Source organism: Mus musculus, chromosome 1, assembly GCF_000001635.26.
Source record: "Mus musculus strain C57BL/6J chromosome 1, GRCm38.p6 C57BL/6J".
In the NCBI taxonomy this organism is placed as follows: Eukaryota; Metazoa; Chordata; class Mammalia; order Rodentia; family Muridae; genus Mus; species Mus musculus.
In genome coordinates, this window is record NC_000067.6 from 131064987 (window position 1) to 131081913 (window position 16927).

At 45.9% G+C, this 16927-nt stretch overlaps 1 protein-coding gene and 1 pseudogene across 2 annotated transcripts in view; both read right to left on the reverse strand.

Annotated features, from left to right (window-relative positions):
- Mapkapk2 (MAP kinase-activated protein kinase 2) overlaps positions 1-16927 on the reverse strand; it is a 44172-nt gene that overhangs the window by 11287 nt on the left and 15958 nt on the right. The gene's annotated exons all lie outside the window — the stretch shown is intronic.
- Positions 8672-8765, reverse strand: Gm25549 (annotated as a pseudogene).

A 16927-nucleotide genomic window follows, 5' to 3' on the forward strand; every position in this document is an offset into this window, starting at 1 on the left:
GAGCCAATAACTGCGCTGGCTGACAAAACTTTCACATCTGAACAAACTCCTAGACTTCTAGAGATTCAGGAAACAAATTCTCACTCAGGACTGAAAGAACTCTGATTGGGAGAAAGCTGGCCATACCTATCAAAGCTATCTCAGATCCAACAGTGGCCCAACAAACGCTTTTCTTTCAGCACCTCGATGGCAGGAAGCCTACTAGAACCCAAATGTCTACAAGCAAAGAGGCTGTAAAGACGTGAAGCCAGTTGTGGGTCAGAGCATGGCGCTCTCATCGAGAGAACAAGGTGGCCTCTTGGCTGTCACCACTGGGAGAGCACACAAGGATCCTGGTGACGCCCCGGCTATGTTCAACATCCTCAACTTAAATGAAACTGCATTTGCACTTCATAAATCCTCAAGACAAGATGCAAACACGCCAAACATTAATTTAGGTTTATTATAAACGGGAAGTATTACAGGTAACATTTTTCTTCTTTTGTGTATCTCTTAAATTTCTTTTTTAAAAACAGGGCAAAATAGGCAAATGGATGGACCTGGAGGGTATCATCCTGAGTGAAGTAACCCAATCACAAAGGAACTCGCACAATATGTACTCATTGAAAAGTGGATAATAGCCCAGAAACTTAGGATACCCAAGATATAAGATACAACTTGCCAAACGCATGAAATTCAAGAAGAACGAAGACCAAAGTGTGGACACTTTACCCTTTCTTAGAAATGGGAACAAAACACCCATAGAAGGAGTTACAGAGACAAAATTTGGAGCTGTGACGAAAGGATGGACCATCTAGTGACTGCCATATGCAGGGATCCATCCCATAATCAGCTTCCAAATGCTGACACCATTGCATACACTAGCAAGATTTCGCTGAAAGGACCCAGTTATAGCTCTCTCTTGTGAGACTATGCCGGGGCCTAGCAAACACAGAAGTGGATGATCACAGTCAGCTATTGGATGAGTCACACGGCCCCTAATGGAGGAGCTAGAGAAATTACCCAAGGAGCTATAGGGAACTGCAACCCTATAGGTGGAACAACAATATGAACTAACCAGTACCCGGGAGTTCTTGTCTTTAGCTGCATATGTATCAAAAGATGGCCTAGTCGGCCATCACTGCAAAGAGAGGCCCATTGGACACGCAAACTTTATATGCCCCAGTACAGGGGAACACCAGGCCAAAAAAGGGGGAGTGGGTGGGTAGGGGATTGGGGGGGTGGGTATGGGGGACCTTTGAGATAGCATTGAAAATGTAAATGAGGAAAATACCTAATTAAAAAAAAAAAAACAGGGCAAAAAAGACAAGGGTGAAAATGATACTAAACAGAATGGCCGCCTCCCCATGTGTTTCTGTGGTTGTTTTGTTTCTTAAGACAGAAGAAAGCGAAGCTGGTGAGAGCACTCAATGGGTAAAAGCGCACACTGTCAAGCCAGACTGCCTGAGTTCAATCCCCAGACCCACACGGTGGAGGGAGAGCAGACTCCCACAGCCACAGCTGTAAATGAGACAGAGACAGAGACAGAGAGACAGAGAGACAGAGACAGAGACAGAGACAGAGAATATTATGGCCCCGTGGATGCCTACAGTCTCCTTGAAGGAATATTTGTAGTTGACAGTGCTGGGCTGGCGAGATGGTTCACTGTTTGAGAGCACTAGCCTTAAGACTAGGGGCCCTGGGTTCAGTTCCCAGTACCTGCATGATGGCTCACAGATATCTCTAACTCCAGTCATGGGGGTTCAGCACCTTCTTCTGGTCTCTGAAGACACCGCACACACACTGTGCACAGACATGGATTCAGAAAAATATTCACATACATAAAATAAAAGTAAAACCTCAACAACAACAACAACAAAGAGTTCACGGTGCTGATGACCAGTCAGTGGGCCCTACAGGAAAGGCAGATTTCCCCACTCCCTTTTTCTACTTTTTATATTTGTCTGATTCCTTAATGTCTGTATGAATTTCTTTTAAAGAGAAGCAGTATTGTAGGCCTTTTATTTGAACCCCTCACCTGACACTGGGGCAGAATAACATGCACTCCACAGGCCAGGCATCCTTCCTTCCAGAGGACAAGAGCAGGGCTGAAAGACAGCACGGGGAGGCAGGAGGAGCCCGCTGCACATGTACACAGGACTGTAAGAAGGCAACAGGACAACTTCCTGGAGAAGGGAGCCAAACTATTGCAGAAGGCAAAATAAACCAGATCCAAGCTCCACTGCCCACAGCTTCCTTCTGAGCTGTGTAGACACGCACCCTGCCAGTGCGGACAGTCTTCTCGGGAGTCCTGGTTTGAATGAGGAATGACCCCCTGCCAGTGCGGACAGTCTTCTCGGGAGCCCTGGTTTGGATGAGGAATGACCCCAGAGGCTCGGAGTGTTTGAACACTTGGTCCCCAGTTGGTGCTGCTTCTAGAAAGTGAAATCAGAGTTTGGAGGAACCTTCAGAATGTGCAGCCTTGCTGGAGGAGGTTTATCACTTAAGGTGGCTCTGAGAGCATCCAGTCTTCCCGCTCCCTCGATGCCCACAGACATGTTACAGCCAGCTTCCTACCCCTGCAGGCATGACATGTCTTCCTACCATTATGGACTCTAGCCCTCTGGAACCATAAGCCAAATAAAGTCTTTAGTTGCTTTTGATGGTAGTCTAGCTGGGAGGACAAAAGACTAGGGGCACAGATGCTCTCTCTGTCCCAGTAGATGATTATGACCTAAAGACAAAATATAATTTTCATTTATACTCAAATTATCCTGTGCCGGTTACACCTCAGACAAGGCAACATTGCTACCTTTAGACCTAAGAGCCCCACAGGATTCAACCTATTGCTGGCTCCACTTACTAAGATGGCAACTGAGGCCCAATGGAGCCACTTGCCCAAAGCCAACCAGGAAGTAAGTGATAAATCTAAGAGTCAGTCCCACGCCAACCTTCAAGTTCTCCCGTGTATGTTTGTAGGCAGTGGTTTGCTTTTTCCATGAGTTTTAAGGAGTTTGAGCATCAGATATTTACTCCTGTTCTCCCTCATCCATCCTGGTCATCCCCCACTGTGCTTGTTAATCTTACGCCATCTGAGAGGAGGGAACCCAGACTGAGAAAAGACCTCCATAAGACTATGCTAGGCAGGCCTGAAGGGCATTTTCTTAACTAGTGATTAGTGAGGCAGGGTCCGGCCCATTGTAGGTGGAGCTGTCCCTAGGCTGGTAGTACTGGGTTCTATAGAAAGCAAAACTGAACAAGCCATGGGGAGCAAGCCAATAAGAGGCACCCCGCCATGGCCTCTGCATCAGCTCCTGCCTCCTTATGAGTTCCTGTCTTGACTTCCTTTGATGATGCCTTTCTTATGTGGAAGCATAAAAAAATAAACCCTTCCCTCTCCAACTTTGGTTTTGGTCACGGTGTTTTATCACAGCGACAGAAACCCTAAGACACTGTCCCTACAGTGTTCCCAGGCCTTTGCACTTCCTCATTATCTCACACACACAGACACACAGAGCCGCTCCATTTCTGAGGCCCAGTGCAAAACCTGACGTAGAGGAGGGACTGGCACTGGGCACTCATTAACTGATTAAATGGACTGACTGCATCAGCCATAGCTTCCAGTAAGTCACAAGGCATCGTTCCCAGAAATCAAGGCAAAGCCGGCTGGAAAGGAGATGTGCCAAACTCTTCAAGCTGACCTTGGGCTAATGTTCAAGGGATAGGAAGGAAAATGACGAACTTTTCAGTATTTAGTAGGTGAGACTTATAAGAATCAGCGGAGAACTTTTTATTTAGAGAAGAAGAAGGAGGTCAGGAGCTCAGTCAGTTAGCAGTTCCTGTTCTTTTGCATCTCCTGCCTTTTGTCTCTCAAGCTTTTGTAGTACCACAGCCAATTTTTCTTGTTGTAGAGCTATTTCTCCAGGAGGAAAAATGGAAGATTGCAATGAAACTAGGTAGGGGTTTACCCTGATGGTCACAATTGCAATGAGTACTGTGCTGACTTTTTCAAGTGACATTTCTATCCCCAACTCCTACGGACCTGAAATGGAGCTTCCCATTTTCTCATGCAGGAAGAGTCTGTCTATAAAATTAAAATTGTCTTTTGGGATGACTGTGATTCTCTCAAGATCTGCTGTCTCCTGCGTTGTTGTCTGACATCTGAGCTTCCCGAGCGTCTCCGGGCATCCAGCCCAAAGTAAAGACTTGATGCTTCTTCCTCTGGAGCTCCCAGGCTCAAGTCTCCTCTGCGGCCTTTTGTCAGGCTCAAGTCTCCTGGCCTCCGCGGCAGTGTCCTCAGATGTCTTCTGCCTTCTGCAACAGTAGAGGTTCTCTTCTTCTCCAGTCAAGCTGGATTTTTCTTCCAACCAAGTTGAATGCCAGATGTAAAATATATCTCTTATTCTACTGGAAAGATGAAAGCAAAACCCTCCCCTACTTAGGGTTCTTTTTTTTTTGTCAGTCTTCGGCAGAATATCTTTCCTAGGGCAAAATGCAACAAAAAAAGTATCCTTTCCACTGAAGTTTTAAAGAATTATTTTGAAACTAAATATACCTTAGTGGATAAATATACCTATATTCTCCTTTCTCTTTGCATATATTTTTTCAAGGTTTAAGTGTATTTATTTTTAGATCACAAAGGACATTCACTTTGAATTTCAGCCTGCCTTTTGCAAGTGGCTTTCAAATTTAAATCACTATAATTCTTAAGTGTCTGCCTCTGCCTCCCAGGTGCTGGGATTCCCCACCTGAATATGAATTCCTTAAACATGGTATGTGGTTTCTCTAGTGTGCAAAGATACTAATTAGAAACTGTATCAGAGTTTTGTCCCATGGTGATGGGATTAAAGGCACACAACACTACCTTGTTCACAGTAACTCTGGAATTTAGAAAAAAACTCTGTTTTCTAGGCTCCAAATCACCTAACAGAGATTTAGAAAACAAGTTTGAACTGTAGTGACCCTTTGAATATCATAAAATACCTTAAATCTCTTACCTGTGGCTTTAAATACTAAACAACAAAAATATTCTTTTTATTTAAAAAAGAAAACTCAAAAGCTAAGATTCAAGATGGCGTGGGCTACATGCAATCTACAGTCTGACATTCGACCATGGAGTTAGGGCACAAGACAGTAAGGTAAGTATGCCTCTCAGAAATTATCATTTGAAAATATTATTAATTTTTATTTTTATTTTTTTCATGCCTGATCAGATGAAAGACATGTGTTAGTCTTTATAAGTTAGTTTGGACTGAATGACCAAGCTGTTTGATGAACTATCAACTCTCCTTATTCAGGAGGTCTCTCCTGTCTGAATCTAAACTTTATCAATTTTGATGGTGTCCACGGCTTTTTTCTCCTATGGAAACAAAGCCAAAACCTCTTCCCAAACGTAATACATATTCCAGTTTCCATTTGGGGTTCACACATCTTTAAAATATACAGGCCTATTTAACTCAGCTTTTCCTACTGTCCAGTGTCTCTCAGCTGATTTAACTTGGCTTTTTCTACTGTCCAGTGTCTCTCTGCAGCTCTTGTGCCCTGCTTCTGGCCAGCCTGGACAGTCTGTGATAATGCCTTTTAATATTTTTCTCAGAAACATTCTTTATTTTATGGTTTGTTTCTGAGGTTGGAGGAATGTTAATCTGTGTTTTCCATTGCTGCAACAAATCATGTCCCCATAAATTCATGGCTATATTAGCAACATGTGGCTTTCATTTTCCTCTGTCCTTCGGGCCCTATGCACTCAGTTTTACCTGAGATAAAGTTTCAATCCCTAGAAACTGAATACTTACCTGCTGAAGAGGCCAATCTGGACGCCAAGATCTTGGTGAAATTATTGTTACATCTGCTCCTGTGTCTACTAAGCCTTCAATTTCAATGTCATTTATTTGTATTTTTAGCTTTGGTCTCTGATCATTTGTAGCAGTTTGCCAAAATATTTGTTTTCTGGTCTCCCCTGAATTCTTTGTTTTATCTACTGAAACTCTTCTGATCTTGAGTGTATCCAGAGCAGTACTGTATTTAAAAACAGGCGCTAAATCTTTTAATTGCTCTATGGATGAGTTTCCCCAAAGTTGACAGGGAATGATTGAATGGAATTTGGTACTGGGGCCTTTGGGAGGCTCCCTAGGGCATTTCCCAATGGCAAAGTGTTACCCTGCCTAGCCCTTGTTGACTTATATTCATTAGTCCAATGCTGGGTTATACCATACCTTCTGCATACTCTAAAATTTAGTCTGGGGCCTTCTTTTTGGATTATCTCTAGAAAAAATATTATTTCTAGAAACACCTTGCCTTTCCGGATGACTTTGCTTTCCACAACTAAAACATCTGCCATTTTGATTTCCCTTTAAACTTTTTTTTTTCTTTTTTTCGAGACAGGGTTTCTCTGTGTAGTCCTGGCCGCCCTGGAACTCACTCTGTAGACCAGCTGGCCTCGAACTCAGAAATCCGCCTGCCTCTGCCTCCCAAGTGCTGGGATTAAAGGCGTGTGCCACTACTGCCCAGCCCCTTTAAACTTTTAGGAATTACTTCCCCTATCAGAGTAGCATCATAACTGTGAGCTCTAGTATCACCTAATCACAAGGAAAGTGAGGCACTGAAAGATGGATCCCAAGACCTAAAACCTGCTAGCAAGCCAGGCAGGGCAGAGTGGGTGTCAGCTCAGGAAAAGAGAGCAGAGTGCCTCAGCGCGTGAACTAGATGCTGCAGCCAAGTCAAAACTGATCAGGGAGGAAGGGGCCCCCTGTTGGGAACAGAAACTGGGGGAATGTCCATGGCTACCCTGCCCATCTGTTCTAGCACGAAGGCTCGATGTCTGTCAGACTAGAAATGCTAAACATGGGCAAGGAAGCAATCCGCAATCCAGAGTGCTAACACTCTACCCACTGAGAGGTACAGAGTTACTGCTTGTTTAAAGGGAAGACCAAACACACGGACTGGTTTACATGCACCATCTCTGGTAAAGCTCTGGGGCAGATCATCAGCTAGGCCTTCACTGTCCAGCCTGGGCTCCCTGAGAAATCACGGCCAGTGACTCGCATTTCTTGTCTCAAAGAGTTACTAAATTATGCTTAGGCCCCCATGGTGGTGCTATTTTGGGAGGTTCTGGACACTTTAAGAGGTTGAAACCTGACTAGAGAAGGCAGGTCACTAAAGGTAAGTCCTTGAATGGATTCTGTCACCAGCTCCCCATCTTGTTATTTCCCATAAACAGCTCTCTTTTACTACGTTCCTCCAAGCACATGGGGCCATGTTGACTATGGACTGGACTCTCTGAACCTTGAGCCAGTATAAACCCTTCCTCGGATGGCTTTTGCTAAGGTGTTTGGTCATACCAAAGCAAAAGCTAAAAACACTGGTGTTACTCACAATAGGTGTCTTCTCCCACTACAGACCAAGGCAATGTCTTGTCCATTCTTTGGTTCCAAGTTGTAAGTCCCCAATACACGGCACTTGAGAGGAAGTCCATAAAAATCTGCTTGCTGACTAACTCAGAGAGTCCACCCCATGACAAAAACAAGGAATGCCATCCTTGGCTTTGTCTAATATTTTACCACTGAGCTGACTAACGACATCACCGACAACAAGCTTATGAAATCTGCAGTGTGGAAAGAGCAGACAGAAACAATCAGGCGTGGCCTGGGCAACAGGGTTTTTTGTTACTGCTTTTGCTTTAAGACACAGTAGGAGAAAACATGAGGCAAAAATCGCCTCCAAGACCTGTTAGTATTTCTGGAGTCACTACAACAGCAGAGGAGGAAGGAACCTTGTCACAGGAGTGGCTCCAGATACCAGGGAGCAAAGGCTCTGTCTGCCTGCCTGGGGTGGACCCAGCCGGTCTGCCACCATCTGGGCAGTGGCCCCAAGGAGGTTCCTATCGTCAGGCCTCCAGTCCCCTTCCACACAGAATAGGACAATAATGTATCTTCCTCAGGGAGGGGTTAATAAAACTGGGCTTAGATCTGTGCCTCCTGCAGTAAACATACTTGTTGGTTTTTGTTATTAAGCTACTTCTAAGAAAAACAAAGGGTGTAAAGAATTGTGACTAAAGGCATAGTTCTAAAGTTCATTCAAATACCAACTTCAACCTTGCCTGGCCTTAACCAATGACTTCATTTTCTCAATCTACACTACCCTCAGCCACTTAATGCAGACAGTGATAGTATCTAAATGTGTATCAAATATGTATCAAAATATGCCATGAGTTTCTCGTTAGAGACAAGGAAGAAACAGAAGCACAAACTTTCCCAGATGGCCTGCTGACCAATAACCAACTGACTGTAAAAAGATTGGTCACTGCCCACAATATTACCATGTGCACGGTGACCTGCACACTCAAGAGCTCACAGAGAAGTTTGTCCTCCACACAATCACTCAATGCTAATCCACCACGGCAGCCGAAAGCTGAGCCACGCTGCCGAGAACTGGTCATTTCATCTGTAGTAGGTGAAACTCATGAACGTTAGAAAATGAAGACCACACAAAACACATAACTTGGAAGTATGCACACTAGAGATCCATAGTGATTAGCTTTAGGAAAAGCAACAGCTTGGACCTGTTTTCAAACTAGGCTGACCCTCCCCCCATCAAGACCACTTCATTCTACTTCCTGATCAGCAGGAACAAAAGACTCCAAGGGAAATAAATGTTGCCCCACAAACCTAGCAGGGACCCGTCCTCTGGAAAGTGATGGATGGATTGCTTCATGGATGTGCATGTCCTGTGTAGGGGCCATGCTAGTCTTCTCTGTATAGTTCCATCTTTAGTGAGTGTGGTACCACCAAACTATACTGATGCTTGCCCCAAGGCACACTTGGCAGTTATCTGGCATAAGTGTTCATTATCACTGCTTTGGGGAGCACATGGCAACTGCATCTAAGCAGTGAAAGCCATAACGTTGCTCATTCCTACAAATCCCAGGACAACATCAACTTCTACCCTACCCCCACTCTCCCTGGCTCCTATCACAACAATGCATCTAGTCAATAATACCACAGCTAAGAAAGGCTGATTTAAACCAGGGTCCCAATAAAGCTAATTTTAGTAGTAGCTTTTTCATCAGCTAGAAGCAGGGATTAAATGAGACAAGAGCAAACAGAATGTGTGCAGCTCCTGTTCGAGGATTCAATGTGATATCACGCTGAGTATCTTAACAGCAACATCAGTCAGTCGGATGGGCAGCACTGTGATGGACAGTAACTCATCTGGCACGGCACAGCGCCACCCACGGTCTGCACTGCACACACACACACACACACACACACACACACACACACCACACCCAGGGTGCCGCAGCTCAGCTCTAGGTCACACAGGGAAAACTGTGCTCCTGCTCAGAAGAGGAAAACCACGCTGTGGCAGATCTGAGGACCACAACACAAGAGAAACAGTCCACAAAACTAGAGCAACAGGCCTGAAGAGACAGCCCTCAAGCGGGAGTCAGGGACTCAAAGCAGACTAAATTCTGTTTCTCAGTGGCAGCAAGCAGGTCAACAATGATAAAGTCTTATAAGACTGCCATTTTCCTCTTCTGGAAAAAGTTGGGCAGGCTCCAAGGAGAGCCCACCCTCTTGGGGAGAGTAACTCAGCTGAAGAGTGGGCTCGCCCTAATCTCAGACAGTCAGAAGGCAGGGCAGCTGGCCAGGAATAGGCAGCCTCCAGTACCCATGCAATCACACGCCAGCTACTTCCCCGGGAGAGATGAAAACACCAGGCTCACAAGAAAAAGCCCTGTGTGGGAAGCTCTTGGAGTTTGAGTCCTCCGTTCTCAAAGCTGGAAACAACCCAAACGCCCATCCACAGGAGAGAAGATAAGCAACTATCGTGCCCACACAATGGAACAGGACTCAGCACAGAGAGTAACAGACCACCAGCACATGCAACCATGTGGATAAACCTCACATCACAGGTCGTTCACACATGCACACAGGCGTGCACACACATACATACATGCATACACACAGGTGTGTGCACACACACACACATACACACATACATACAAGAGTGGAGTGGTGTGTGTGTATGTCCATCTTGTCAAGGGGTATATATTGGTACCATTGAGAGGGCATGGAGGAATTTACTAGAGTAATAAGCTTTTTGCTATAGAGACTGGGGTTGTATATGGAACCCCTGTTAAGCTTCATCAAATTAAGATTTTTGTATCTCATTGCTATTTAATTTTACCAAAAGAGAGAGACAGAGACAGAGAGCGAGAACAATGGCAAATACTAGAATTTAGTGCAAATGCATACTGGAAGTACAAGGTGTCATGGGCTGGTGTCTAACCCACTCTGAAGTCCCTGCAAATACAAACTGTTTGGACAGGTCAGCTCAGAGTGCAAAGGGTGACAGAACAGTATGGTAAATGGCTAATGCGAGAACAAGGTGGCTGAGCAGACAATGTTAACCGCACATCACAGTAAGACAAAAAGAGAAAGAACAGCCAGGCTCCTGCACCACAAGGGACCAAGAGGAGGCTGGAGGTCACAGGAGGAAAGTATACAGGGTGCTCCTCTCAACCCACAAAGGGTCACTCAACGCAAGAACTGTGGAAGGCCAGGCTGACCCGGTGACACGCAACTCTAGCCAGCACAGAGCAAATGCAAGGCACTCAGACCTTGGATATCATCAATTCCTACTCCTATGGGACCAGCTGCATCATTGTGTAACAGTCAGGAACAAGTCCTGACCATTCTAGCCTGAGAGGAAGAGATCAACGCCCAGTGCAGGGGTGAGAGCATGTTTCTGTCCAGCTTTGACAGCCCAATATTTATAATGTCTCTAGAAACCACTTTTCTAGATAGAAACCAAATACACAGATGTCAATCAAACCTCCACTCATCTCCAGCAATCAGATCTACACAGGCCAAAAGCAGGAGCCTGCTGCTTCACCAAGGACTCCTCAAGAAGCAGCCTCAAGTCCAAGCAGCCCTGGACCACGATGTTCCGCTCCGCAGGTGAACCACAGCAAGCATCTGAATCAATAAGTAGACGCCCCTCCCTTAGCCCCAGCTTCCTGTGCGTGTGTGTGTGTGTGTGTGCGTGTGTGTGTGTGTGTGTTTCTGGCACAAAGAATATTATGGAAGCCAAAGACAATTAAAGAAATAAATTTTCTGGGTGAAAAAAAAAATCACATATTTTTCAAAAGTCCAGTTTCAATAATTTTAAGATTACCTTCTCTGTCCCCACCCCGACACAAATCATCTAAGTCTGGCCCCACAGATAACATGTGATGGACTTTGCTGAGACATCAAGAATGTGCGGGAAGGCAGAGCAAGCTGGTGTTAACGTAAGTGCTACAATTAGCTTACTGAGAAACTACAGACAAGTTACTTTCACCGTTTTCTTCCTTGTGTGATCTAAGACATGCCTGGTGCAAGGAGACCCTGTGGGTCTCCCCAGAAAAGCACAGGACACCAGCGAACCCCTCCTGGCTATCAATGCCTAAAACCAGCTAAGATCTCTCTCATCCTCGCCCTTTTGGTTTCCAGGGACCCTGAACCATTTGGAGCTTCAGGACTCGGGATCTTAAAAGAGGGAATATACATTTCAAATAAAAATGTCTCACAAAGCAAAACAACTGCTAGGCCATGGGTATGAGGTAAAAGATAGGTGGATGAGTGACGGCTCAGAGGCTATGGTGGTTTAAATGAGAAACGTCCCGTACAGACTTGGGCATTTCAACACAGGGTCCCCAGATGGTGGCATTGTTTGAAGAGATGACAGCCTAGTTGGAGTAGAAAATAGTAACTGGGAAACTTTGAGTGTTTAAAAGCCCCACTTCCAGTTTCTCCCCTGCACTTCAAGATATACTCTCTTAGTTCCTGCTCCTGCTAACATGCCACCTGCTGGCTATCATGCCTCTGGCTGCCATGATGGGTTCTCACCCCTCTGAAACTGTAAGCCAAAATAAACTCTCCTTAAATTGCCTGTGTTTGGTCTTTGTTTGGTCATGGTGCTTTATCATGGCAACAAAGTAACGGGTACAGAGGTCAAGACCCCAAAAGAGGAGCCTGCAGAGTGAGGAGAAAGTCCCAAGGGAAACCCCTGAGATCCTCATCACACAAAATAGCAGGATGTCATCTAGATCCAGATGGGCCACCGTGCAAGCACGACACTGACACAGGCTAGGCCTAAAGAGGCAATGGTGCTCCAATGTCAGCTCTTCCCCAGTACAAGCACACCGCATTCTGACTCGAACCCTAGGACAGTTAAAGGCACTGGCCAGAAGATGATGGGCAGGCAGCCACTACAGCATTAGGCTCAGCCACCGCCCTCTTTCCTAGCCTTCAGGGGCTTGGTTAAAGAGCTGACACTGCCTGTCACAACCTGGAAAAAGTGAAGATTTCTAAATACATAAAGATCCATGAGGGGGGTGAGTTTCCATCATGACCAATTAATCTGGAGGATATCTAAAGGTTTTCCCATTAGCAGTGACGCATCCCCAGTTGACTGGAGGAGCCATCTCACACTTCACCTCATGTGTTCAGGCCTTCTCCACCCCTCAGCCCACCTCTACCTCAGTGAGGAGGTTCCTCTCCTACCAGAGAACAGTCTTGGGGAGTCGCAGCTCCTGGTCTTTCCAGATGCCCTGGAGGTTTGGAGTCTGCAGACACAACCCCAGTTGGCAGTAGTGGCTAAGTCCGCCACTTCTCATAGCACAGCTGGCCTCCCCCAGTCTCTGGACAAGTAGTTAGGACCAGCGTGGGGCTTTTCTCCACAAGGATTGCCACTCCCCCATTTCAGTAACTGGGCCTCTAATTACATATGAGACCAGAGAACATGCCAAAGAGCTGAAAATGAAGGACACCCCACTTAGTTCTTGCTGAGGACATACTAACTCCTCTGTAAAAACTCGAATGGGAAAAGGCAGACTAAAAACAATTAAACCAGTACAACAGAGATAGGAAACCTAGCTAAATCATGCTGAGACCTCCCAGCAGTGCCAGCATACAACCCAGGAAGCAGCTGACTCCTACTTGTGCCTCAGTACAGATTTTCTTAGAAACAACCACACTATGCCTTTAATCCCAGCACTGGGCAGGTGGATCTGGAAGTTCAAGGCCAGCATGGTCTACAGTGTGAGCTCCAGGACAGCCAGGACTGTTACACAAAGTAACTCTGTCTCAAAAACAAAAACAAAGAAGGATGGATGGATGGATGGAAGGAAGGAAGGAAGGAAGGAAGGAAGGAAGGAAGGAAGGAAGGAGGAAGGAAGGAGGGAGAAATAACCAGACTCCCTACAGGTTGCCCAGGAAAAACACTGAAGCCCTCAACTGCCTCTGGAAACCCTCTTGGCCTAGGTTTGTTCCAGGTAAAGAATCCAGTTAGGCCTTTTCAGAGATTTCTCAGGCCACCTGACATCTACAAATCACTCATTCACCTTCAACCAATACCAACAACGCTCTAAAAACAATTCCAATAAGGACTCTGAGAAAATACAAGAAAGGGCTGAAGAGATGATTCAGTGTTAAGAGCACTGGCTGCTCTTCTACAGGACCTGGGTTCAATTCCCAGCACACAGATGGTAACTCCAGTCCCTGGGGATCTGACACCCTCTTCTGACCCCCACAGTACCAGGCACGTATGTGGTACTCAGACAAAAAAACACAGGCAAAACATGATACATATAAAATAGAAAAATGTTTATTTTAATTAAAAAGTATTTTTAAACCTCCACAATCCTTAGTCAATCTATCTCAATGTATTTCACAATTCTGAATTTCAGTACCGAAGAGTGAAGTGAAAGCCTTTATCTTCTGTTGTTCAAAGCCAGCAAGGAAGAGAGAAACCTCCAAGTCACCTGCTGTTCCCTCAAGGGTCAGTATAGCTGCCTGGCATTGTAGTCAGAAAAGAATGCAGAGAGAGAAAAGCAGGCTAAATCTCACTCCTCCCATGGCCAGGATTAGCAAGCAGCTGCCTAAGGACCCCCAGCCCCTCCTTTCCCTAATACCAAGAAGCTCTGGGCAGCCTGAGCCTCTAGCAGGAGTGTCTGCCAACTGCTCATTCACCCCCACACTGCAAGCTGCACTTCCCAGGCTCAACAGATGTAGCTGCTATTCACTGCTTCCAAGGCAGGACAAAGCTTCCCCAGAAATACAAAGCAAAAGGGCTTCAGGCAGAGCCACCTTTAACAGAAGCCACCTGCCGGACCCCTCATCCACCATCCCCCCTCCCAACAGCACACATGCGCACATACATACACATGCACACACACACCAAACACACAGCTTTTTCAAACCTCTGCAACAGGTGTTAGCTCAGTTCAGGTGACTGTGAATCACTGGGCAGTTCTCTCAGAGAAGGAGTAGTTACTGTTACTTCTCAGACAGTAGGCCATACGATGCTAATGATGGAAGAGAAAGACAGAGAGACAGAGACAGACAGAGACAGAGAGAGACAGAGACAAAGAGAGAAGCAGAGCAACAAAGATAGGGAGAAAGCCAGAGAAACAGAAAGCCAGAGAGACAAAGACCTTTATGTCCAAACCACAAAGCATAACCGACTCTGCTGCTGAGAATTTCTCAGGCCCTTTAATGTGGAACACACACTTGCAGAATGTCTCCCACCTATGGAACACTCAAGGATTTGCCTTAGAGTTTGGAAAAATGAGCAGCCCCTTCCTTCATAACACTACCTACTCCCTAAATGATATCTTCCATTATGTGGAGTGAAGAACCACCTTGCTTACGGCTCCTTTTCTATGACTTCATCAAGAGGGAAAGAAGTAGGCCAGTGAATGCACACACACACACACACACACACACACACACACACACACACAGCACCTTTGCTATTTGGGTCCAGTAGTGATGGTGCTTCTGCAGGGATTATTAAAACCTAGGACAGACAGAATTTACACATCATTCACATCACAGTAGTCTATTTTTACTTTATGTATATGAGTGTTTTGTCTGCATGTCTTGTCTGTAAGGGCAACACATGAGCACAATACCCAAGGTGGCCAGAAGGTGTCAGAGCCCCTGGAACTGGAGTTTCAGACAACTGTAAGCTGCCAGGAAACAAACCCAGATCCTCTGCAAGATAACAAGTGACCTTAAGCACTGAGCCAGCTAGTTTTAGTCCCTTATGAAGTCTTCCTGCTTCAACCCTCGCCGGCCACCTTACACTGTCAGAGCACCTGCATGGCTGGACTCCACGTCCAGACCTATGATAAACGTCATCAACACCATAACCATCACATGACCTAGGTGAGCTCAGCCACCAGCACCCCTAATTCCAGCAGAGAAACCTGAATGGAGCAGGAGGAAGATCACAGACCTTGACAGTAAGAATTCCTGGGTACTTCTCATCCAACCATCCTATTGAGAACCAGATAAATAATGGCACACAGACTGGAACACACACTCAGGCACAGACAGGGGCACACATTCAGACAGACAGGAACACACACTCAGACACAGGCAAGGACACACAATCAGACACAGACAGAGACAGGCAGGTCACCACCATTGATCAAAACCTTCATATTCAAATTACACATCTCAATTTTTCTTTCAAACTTGAAAACAGCATTCCTTACTCCCCCAAGGGAAACTATTTATTAAAAAGATCCCCACTTTGGGTGTGGCAAACATAGCACTTATACCTTGGGATGGCCGCCTCTTTGCTTTCTTGGGGTGGAAATTTTCTACTTTCCTCACAATGAAGCTGACCTTGAAAGATATCTCCTGCTCTGTGTGGTCGAGCACAAACAGTTACATGCAAAAGTGTGTACACAAACACACACACACACACAGAGAGAGAGAGAGAGAGAGAGAGAGAGAGAGAGAGAGAGAGAGAGAGTGAGAGAGAGAGACTCTCAAATACTACCCAACAGGGAGACCTCACAAGGTAGCTGCTGTTCTCTGAAGTTCAGACTATTCCTGGCACATGTGTTTCTCAGAACACCTTTGACAGAGCTGCTGGTTGTGGTTAGTGTCTGGGTACCATCAAGAGGCTGGGGAATTCCTCCAGCTCTGTGCATCCTGGAAGGGAGGAAACCCTACATTAGTCCTCCCTCCGTCATCTTGGTTGCAACAGAAGAAAACTCATGGGCCATCACCAAGCAGTACTGAAGGAACACTACTAAAAAATAAAACTGCAGGGCTAGAGAGATAGTTCAGTGGTTAAGAGCACTGGCCACTCTCCCAGAGGGTCTGGGTTGGATTCCCAGCATCCCTATCTGATGGCTCAAATTCATCAGTAAACGCCAGTTCCAGGGAATCTAATACCCTCTTCTGGCCTCCACAGGCACAAGGCATGTACTTCCACACATGCAGACACAATGCCCAAATACATAATAATCATAATAACAACAACAACGTCACTCAACAACATTAGTCCAACCTGGGAGAGAGACACTGAGTTTGAAGGGAATGCTGAGAGCCTTTCTTCCCTACTCCCCAAGCAGTCTCAGCCCAGAGAACAAAATCAAGGTCCCTGCCAGGTGCTGCGAGCACCCATCCAGACTCCTCCCCATCCACTCTTCTCAAGGCTCTGGAAAGTTCTTTGGCTTTACTTATTTCTTTGTCACTGTAGCTGGACTATGTTAACAGGAGCTGCTGCCGAGCCTGGTGCTTAAATACTTGATTTGAAACCCTTTACTGTTTAAATACCAGCTTTACCTCTGAAGCAGCCAAGCCTTGAATGCTGCTTGCTGGTTATCAGCTGCTAAATACCACTTTTCCCACTGGAGCTGCTGAGCTGCTGAGTTGCTGGGCGCTGAGGGTGGGATGCTGGTGTGGGACAAAGGCTCCTGCTCTCCTCAAAGCCTCTTCAAAACTCCCAAGAGAACAAAAAAGCAAAAATATGGATTGTCTCCTGCCATATCACTGCACCTTGAGGAGTTCTGGGCACTGGGCCTGCATGTGGGAACACCAAACAGCAAGCACAGTACTTGTCCCGTGGAGCCGAGCTACCCGAGAAGAGGTGGGGGTGACAG